The sequence below is a fragment of the Festucalex cinctus genome, chromosome 1 (assembly GCF_051991245.1).
Source record: "Festucalex cinctus isolate MCC-2025b chromosome 1, RoL_Fcin_1.0, whole genome shotgun sequence".
Classification (NCBI taxonomy): Eukaryota; Metazoa; Chordata; class Actinopteri; order Syngnathiformes; family Syngnathidae; genus Festucalex; species Festucalex cinctus.
Window position 1 is genome coordinate 27,476,467 of NC_135411.1, and position 9,734 is coordinate 27,486,200.

The window sequence follows — 9,734 nt, forward strand, 5'->3', positions numbered from 1 at the left end:
CCTTGCATTATGTGTACATTCCTTCCAGCTTAAGTTCCCAAATAACATTTGGTGTTTTGTTTTTTTGTTTTTTAAAGTATACTTCAAAAGTTTGGAACATTTGCACCATCATGTGACCTGCAGTTCATCTCCCATATATGAGCACGTATGGCTTATCAAATCCTGTTAACTTGATCCCTGCGGAATGTGTTGGATGATGCTTTGACCTCCTCGCTCGCTCCTGCCACATTCCAGCGGTGACCTCGAGCTTCTCGGCGCAAAGATGAGGCCACATGAGCTCAAAGTGGAGCAAAACACGGAGAGCTCATCAAAGAAAATACTGTATACCACTATTGTCTCATGGATATTGAGCGGAATGAGGAGTGGGGGTATCGTCTCTGAAAAGGAGAAACAGCAGAATGGCTCAACACTCGTAAAGCGCCGGTAATGTGTTTCTCATGGCGAGGGCGGAAAGGGAGGCGAATGCCTTTGGTTAGTCCCAGTTATTTATTTTGTCCCTGGAAACCAGTGAACAACAACAAAAGCCTTCTCAACAAAGGCCGACCGCGAGTTGATGCGAGCGCGGCCTGTTTTTCGGTCTGCGGCTGCCACTTCCTCCCTCGGCTTCTTGGGCTTGTAGAGAGGATGGAAGGGGTCACTGGTGGAAAACAACACAATAGGTGACATATTTAGCTCAAGGAATGAACCTGTGGCTCCTCAGTTCTGCAGTGGGCCCTGATGCTGTTTAGTTGTCTTTTGCTCACCTGGGGATTGGTTGCTCGTCTTTTCTCGAGTCTGGGATGCGTTCTCCTGGCAGACTACTCTGGATCTCTGGGTCTGGGTGGTGTCCTCTCGAAAAGGTTCCTCTACCAGGTGTGTGATTGGCAGTCAGGACTTCTGTCTTGACTCATCCTACTTTGCCTTGTCCTGTCATGTCTTAGGGGCGTTATTCTAGGATCTGAAGTTTATGGGTGCTGACAGTTTTTATGCTAGAGCATAGGGGTGTTTAAAAAAAATCGATTCGGCGATATATCGCGATACTACATCGCGCGATTCTCGAATCGATTCAATAAAAAAAATCGATTTTTTATTTTTTATTTTTTTTATTTTATTTTTTATTTTTTTTTAAAGCTCAGAATTGTTCATTCAGTCTTACCGATTCAACGTCTTATCATCATTGCCTTTTTTTTTTGTGTGTGTGTGTGTGTGAATCGATTTTTAAACTTCCATTTTTAATGGAAAAATATTCAACAAAACGTCTGACTTCGGGTTAGGATTCACACCTTGAGCATGGAAGAATGTTATATGAACGGAACATTAAGCCTTAATATTTTATTTTAATGCTGTTCAAACATGAAACAGATTACAACCTCTATAAGACTGAAATTTCAGATAAATAAATAATACATTTTCATATAAATCTTACACTACAAGCTTACTGATTAGTATTTTCTAAATTTGAATGGAAAAAAATCGCAACAATCGACTTATAAATTCGTATCGGGATTAATCGGTATCGAATCGAATCGTGACCTGTGAATCGTGATACGAATCGAATCGTCAGGTACTAGGCAATTCACACCCCTATTAGAGCACATCCGATAGCGGGGTGTTAGGTCGGTCACACACAAAATAGGAGTTTCAATAATCATCATGGGTCAGGTGTCCATGCAGTTAGCTAGTTAGCTTGTATATTAGCACATTAGCAGAACAAAGAACAAAGCAGAACAATGTGCTTCTCTCATTGCTTTAGAAAAGGTCAGTCTGACTAGCTGTAATGCTTCCAAGCTAGAAAAAAAAAAGTCTGCTAACACCTACCAGGGCTGGACTGCCCATCTGGCATACAGGGCAGATGCCCGGTGGGCCGGCCTCTTTTGGGGCCAAGCCAGTGCTTTTGAATAATTATTTTCCTCCATTTTACCCCAAGAGACTGTCCCACAAATTAGAGGGACTATAGTCCGGTAATCCAGTTCGAATACAGATTGCAAACTGAAACATCATCAGTAAACATCAGTGGCAGACCTACATGTTAGTCAGGAGTTGGGCTGGGCCAGTCGAAATTCCAGGGCCAATTTTTTTGTGCCAGTCAAGCCCTGCTCCTACCTAACAACATAAACAGCAACCTACGGTTGGTAGCATGCAGCAGATATTAGGCCTGTTAATGATGTTGAGTGGCAGAATTAAGTTCAGAAATTTGCCACATACTCTTGTGTAAAATAAATTAGCATGACTCACTTGAGCTTGAAAGACGGTGAACACGCAGGCTTGGCTCACCTTAGTAAGAAGAGGTGGGAGGAATCAGGTGGACCAAACCATTCATGAGGCAAAGGGGGCATTGTGTTCTTGTTGATAAAATATTACATTTCAACCAAGTTAATTTTAGGGGTGATTCAGCGCCCCTTAAAATGGGCTAGAAAACAATCCAATGTCCTGTCCCTTCTTGTCCTGCCCTGTCCCATCCTTGCTGGTCTTTCTGTGTCCTTTCCCATCCAGTCCCGTGTGCCCTGTCCTACATTCATGGGGGAAATTAGTAGACCATCATTGTTTCTTCAGTTTTTGTTCATTTCAAGTGTCTGGTACAACTGCAGGTTGTTTACATTTGTGTCAACAAACATAATGACAACAAAAATAACTCAAAAGTGTTGAATTCAAGTGCTGATATTGAGAGATTCACTCTATTCTTTCATGTTTGTTGATGACATGATGGAGGTTTATAGGTATCCGGCATTAAATTAAATTTGGCCATCTGGGAGCAGTATAAGACAGACTGACGGATATACTGTTCACTGAGACGTCTCAACTCCTCTGAAATCAGTGAAGCACTATTAGTCAATCGTCGCGAGGATCAAGAATGTATGACTGTTATGTTGTCTGTCTACCTGTGTTGTCTGCACTGAATGTATTCAATATGTTGCTTGTAGGATTATAGAACGGCATATGCTATTTAGAATAGCATTAAGCTAGCAGACTGAAAGGCTTTGCTACGTGGTTGTTTTAAATACACCAAGTGTCACCTTTGTTTAGTTTATCAGTAAAGTTCAACTGTGAGTGGCAATAAACAGCTTGAACGCTCTTTTTGACTTTGTCAAAAAGTGAGTTCAGTTGATTTCACAGCTCATGTTTGCGCTTCCAAAATCAAAACAAAAAATTAGCCGAATGAAGGGTATCTCAAAAAACTCGAAAGTGGATGTTTCAAATATAAAGGCACCACTATTATTATGCTGTTATTATTTTTTTGTTCCATTTATTTTCTCTCAGTCGATCCCGTGCTCAACCCTTATTCTGTCTGACCTCATTCCAAATAAATATAAACAAATGACAACACAGGGTGTATATCAAGGCACCGAGACTAAAATTGAAAGGAGTCTTGTGGTCTGGATTCGCTTATCATATTTACTACTGGATTAAGTAGTTATTGGAAGCACATGCTTGCATGCTCACCATCACCAACACCAAAAATAAATATACAGAACCAGACTGAACGCTGCCACACTGTCAGGAACTACTTGTACGATTTCTGTGCTGAAATGTACAATCTACACTCCTTTTTATCCACAGGGCTGACTCCATGACAACCGTATGTTCCTTTCCCAAGATGACAATGGGTGTCACGTGTCAAAGGTACAAAAACAGAACATTTGAAGCTGCCCTGGGGACAAGGACGTCGTTTTTGGTATGGCGCAAAAAGGAAGACGTGTCTTATGAAGTGACAAAGCCAAAACAGTCCTAAAATATTGAACGCCGAAAGGAAGAGTTGTATAGTAGGAGTCAAATCCAAACTACAACTTTTACCCTTGGAAATAATCCTTGTGGAGTCTAACACTTCCCCATTCTTCTTTGCCATGCCTTCATGCACTCCTTGAAGGATTCTTTGACGTTCCGTCTTGATGTTGTCCATGTACGGTGTCTGTGAGAAGGGAAGTTCCTTCAGGACAGCGATGTTATTTTTGGACAGAAACTGTCAGATGTTCGGGGTATTGTGAATAGGCACACTGTCATATTGAAGAAGCCACAAGTTGTCCAGCTAGCCTTGCCTCTTCTCACACAGTAAACAAATCAAACGCAACAGGATCTCTGTGTACACACACTAAACCTGGAACTTTCTGCAGATCAAAAATATGACACTAAAGTGTCCTGGAAATTCATGGAAGTTTTCCTATGGGAGTGGAATTGATGACGTCTTACACAAGATGCTCTACAGCAGTATGATGGATGAACTCAGTGCACTGTACCAAATGCTAACACGCTACCCCTCTGCGTGGTCACCACTTCCTGTCCAAAATAACAGCCCACAAACAATGGCAGAGTTCAGACAGGTTGCACACAAGTATGTTATCGCCGCAATCCCGAAAGTGGAGCTTCCATTTGTGCGCTCGGCCCGTGTCAACTGCTTTTTAACCTTACCAAAAGGGTGACATCAGCGTTGTAAAAAGTAGCAGTTTGGGACCATTTTTGGTTTTGAGTAAATACATCAAGTGTATTATTTTCAGTCCCCCTCGGAGGAAAGTGTGTTTTTCATTAACGTCCCAGGTGAAGTTCACATGAGAACACAAGTTGTGTTTATTCCACATCAAACACAAGCACTGCAATGGATCATTCTATTAGGCATTGTTTGAAAGCGACACGGCATCAAAGTACAAGTGCGCAACAGCTGCTGGGTGCAATCACTTAGTCAAATGTTTAGCTATAGTTAAAACATTTTTTTAAGTTTATATTTTTGAGAAATTTTCTCTAATTTATCACTTTAAGGCATACATTCCTCAAAACTTTAAAATAAACAAAACAAGAAAGCTTGATTTTGTAATATATATATATATATATATATATATATATATATATATATATATATATATATATATATATATATATATATATATGTATAGTGAAATTATTCAAAAATTAAATCAATCAAAATTGTTTTTTTTGTTGATGTTCTTTCAGTTAAAAAAAAAAAAGTTTATACTTTTGAGAAAATGTATCACTTTAAGGCAGGGGTGTCAAACATAAGGCCCGCGGGCCGTATTAGGCCCGCAAAGGGGTTAATTATTATTATCATTATTATTATTATTATTTTATTTTATTTTTTTTAACTCATAGACCGACAAATGTGTTAAATACGACACAAAGTCAATTACTGTTAACACAAATAGATATGACAAGGATTAGCGTCCTTATAACGTCATTAACTGCGCTACGCAATGTGTTTTGGGAACAATATATATATATGAAAAACAGGTAGATTTAACAAGGCCAGACTCCGTTCCATTTGCATTTGTATTATTTTTTGGAACAATATGATTACAGTTGAGTGCCGTAATTTAGGGCTGGCATAGCGAAAATCTGCGTATAATTGACGGCAATCGTTTTTAAGTTATATACACCGTTATTTTACCGATGCGGCCCACTTGGTAATATATTTTCCTCCATGCGGCCCCTGAGCTAACATGAGTTTGACACCCCTGCTTTAAGGCATACATTCCTCAAAACTTTAAAGTAAAAATTAAAATAAACTAAACAAGAAAGCTTGATTTTTTTTCTGTATAGATATATATATATATATATATATATATATATATATATATATATATATATATATATATATATATATATATATATATATATATATATAAGAAATATATATATATATATATAGAAAAGAAAAAGAAAGAAAAAAAGAAAAAAAAAGAGTGAAAGCAAGTTTGGTAATTAAAAAATAAATAAATAAATAAATAAATGTTTGGGTGCCTGCAGCATCTCTGTCATCATGAAAGAAGGATCCACTCCAAGCTTATTAAAAGGAAAGCCAACATTCCTTCAAGACGCTCTGCAGTCCAACTAAAGTGCACTTTGCTATTTGCTTGAGATAAGGCAGCCCAATAATAAGCTTCGGGAAGTGTCAACATGGCGGGAATTGCAGTCCTGCTTGTGTGATGACATCCTGGGAAATATCAAATTAAATTAAGTTTCAAGGGAAGAAAAAAAACAATATAAATAAAGAGCTCTATTATCTATTATTACTTGGTGTTGTTGTGGCTAAAACCAAAGAACCCCAATCAACTTTTATCCCTCCTCCCACTCCCATGCTGAAAGATACACAGGAGAGGACATGATGTTCCTCATCATGGACTTTTCATTGCCTAGGCCTCCCAAGGTGCCAGGAAAACAACACGCTACTGTTTATTATCCCTTTTTAAGACTTGGGTGGGTGGGGGTGTTATGATGTGGACCCCTAAAAGACTTATCCAGATACACACGTCTTTAAATCGGTGGGTTTTTGAACATGTGAAAACAAAAACAAAACAAACCAAACCAATCTATTCGACAGAAGAACAACAGCAGACATTCTAAGTGGGCCTCAAATTTCATATTTAACCTTATGGTTGTTTTTGATCTGATGTTAAGTATATGTGCGAACTTTAAATCATGTTCAATAATTAGTGGGGAGAAATAAAACCTCATTATTGAAAGATTCACATGTAACACAGTACTATAGTGGTGCCCTGACTTACAACTAGACCTTACACACATTTGGCTGAATTTTTGTCTTGAGTAGCAAGCAAAAATTAACTAATTATTCTTCTTCTTTAAAAAAAAAAAAAAAAAAAAAGTCAGGCTGGTTGTTGCCACTCATGTTAGTTTGCTGACAAATTAAACACAACAGAAAAATGCTTACACGTGTATATTAGACTAGACTAGATAGCCTTTATTGTCATTATATAAACAGATGAAACCAAGCCATTTCTTATCATATTTTTTTTCTGACAAAGGTCTGCTACCTTAATGCTAGCACACAACGCAAAAAGCCAAGATGGGCTAATGATACTAGCATTGATGTTCCTGTACTAAAAACTTTAATCACCTTCTAATTAACACAAACACATGCAGAACACACATTTCTCACAAGCATATATTCTTTATCCTCTGCAGGGGAAAAGAACTAGTATCACTGCAACTTGGTTGCCCACAGTTCGCCTGTATCATCAAATCGACTCCAATCTTTCAAAATACTGCCCTCTGGTGGCACACACACCAGACGCACAATGTCAATACTAATGCCTGAGAACACAATTTATTTAAATTCCATTGCTACCTCATAGAAATAACACAATACATTTATTTTTTTTTATTTTTTTAAGGGGGACAGGAATGTTTTCAGCTACAAGAGAGTTGGGGGGGACTCAAAATGACACCACAGTACTGTTTCGCTTTAGAATAAACTCTCAAGCCACCCACATTGTTCATGTTAGACTGAAGTATGTCTATAAATTCAACATTTATGGTGCTTCCTCCTCTGCTTCCCCCCTCCCGCCGCTGTGCAAATCTCGCGCGGCTGGAGGTGGGGTGGGCACATCTTCCCTCTCTGCGCTGCTGCCCGGTGCCGGTTTCCGGGGGGGGGGGGGGGGGTTCTCGCGGGGGGCCGGGTTCGCGGGGGGGGGGGGGGGGGGGGCGGCTTGTTTTGGGGGGGGTGGAGGTATGGGTGGGTGGGGGGTTGGGTGCTGGGGGTCGGGTGTGTTCGGGGGTTTGGGGGTCGGGGGTGGTGGGGCCTGGGTCGTGGTGGATGGCGGGTTTGGGTGGGGTGCGGGGGGGTCGTGGGGGGATGGGGGCTGGGGACCGGTGGGGCGCTGTGGGGGCCCGCTGGGCCTCGTTCTGCGGCCTTGGGCTCGGGGGTGTGGGCCGGGGCTGGGGCGGGGGTGTTCCGGGTGTCTGGGTCGGCTCGCCGACCGGTGTCCGCTCGGGTGGCTTGGGGGTGGCCTTGGTGCTGCCGCGGCCTGGGGATTCCGGGGGGGGGGTGTGCTCGCTTTGCTGGACCGCGGTTGACGGCTTCTTTCTTTGGTGGTGGTCCTTATGCATGCCAGATCCGTCGCACCAGCATCTACTGAAACTCAACAGAAGTACCCTCTCCCTCCCACAGCCCCTTGAATCAGTTGGTGCTGGTGTCTGTGGTTCTCACTTTGCTTTATCTATCCTTCCCTCCTTCCTCTCTTTAGTTTTTCCTCTGGTCACTTGAGATCTTAATTTATTAGAAGTATGAGGTTTCTGGGGCTGGCATAAGACTCCGGTTTTGTAACCACGCAGGAGGGGTCTTGTTGGTGCTGGACTTCACTTTGATGGATTGGATGTACTGGCTTCTATTGATCTCACTCTGCCTTATCGATCCTTCCCTCCTTCCTCTCTTTAGTTTTTCCTCTGGGCTCTTGAGATCTCGCTAAATTTGCTGGAATTTAGAGGCTTCCGGGGTTGGCGTAAGACTTTGATTTTGTAATCATGGGGAAGGCAGGAAGTGTTTGGTCGGTGCTGGATGTCACTTTGATTTATCTTTCTTTTCTCTTTATTTCTTTTTTTTTCTGACCTTTTCTCTGGTCTCCTGACCATTTAAATCTCACGACTCTGGCAAGATTCTGAAGTACCTGGTTAAGGCGAAGGGTAATGGGATATTTATAAGGTTTTAGGTGAATGAATGAGTATAAATTTATACGTATTTGCACGCACGCACACGCACGCACGCAAACGCACACACGCAAACGCACGCACGCAAACGCACGCACACATACACACACACAAAAAAAAAAAAAAAAAAAAAAAAAAAAAAAAGAGCAATGATGACAAGACGTTGAATCGGTAAGACTACCGAATGAACAATTCTGAGCTCTTCAAAAAAAATAAAAAAAAAATAAATAAAATAAAAAAAAAAAAAATTCAACATTTATAAACATCAAACTGTTGTCCTCTTTTGCCAGGAGCGACAAATTATTATAACCTTCTGTTTGGAAGCTTAACAACCATATTAATCTTAACGACTTCACTGAGTAAAACATGTCAAATAAGGATATAAATTGATTAAATAAATAAATAAATAAATAAATATATATATATATATATATATATATATATGTATGTACATACACACATGTAAAACTTTCCTGTCAAGTTGCCAGGTATAAAAGCTTCTGGATTCCTCAGGGCTTCGTCAACTGATCTTTTGTTGAGCTCGTCGAGAATATTCCAGTGAATCAATAGCGCCATTGTGAGGAGAGTTAGTGTATTGATTTAAAATGACATTATACTGTACTGCTATTTTTTGCTTGAGATTTTTTTTTTTTTTTTAAATATATACAGTATAGTATTTCAAACACAATCCACCAGGATCAAACCTAGTAGATTAGATTAAACCCAGGTCTGATCCAAAATTAGGTATTTCAAACCACATTTAAATTTGAAAGTTCAAATCTGGATTTGGAAATCCAATCCTGCCATTATTCCAGAATCCAGCCCGTGTTGGGTATTTCAAAACTTCGCATCAGTTTGACCTTAAATTGTCCCTGGGTGTGCTTTTGTGTGTGGATGGTTGTTCGTCTCTGTGTGCCCTGCGATTGGATGGCAACCAGTTCAGGGTGTACCCCGCCTACTGCCCATAGCCAGCTCGGATAGGCTCCAGGTGCCCCCGCGACCCTTGAGAGGAGCAAGCGGTTCACAAAGTGGATGGATGGCTGGTAATTAGATTTCGAAATCTGCATCAGTTTAATCTGGATTTAGGTTTTTGAACCACTGGGCACAGGTGATTGCAAAAGTGTACCCTATTACTTTGAACAAGAGTATAGAGAACTGTATGAAAGATAGGTATATATAGACATATACATATATATATAGACATATACATATATATACATATATAAATAAAATGTGTGCAACTGTACGTGAGTATAATAATGTCAATCTCAGTTTGACGTAGTGCATATCAAAACAAACAGACAGCA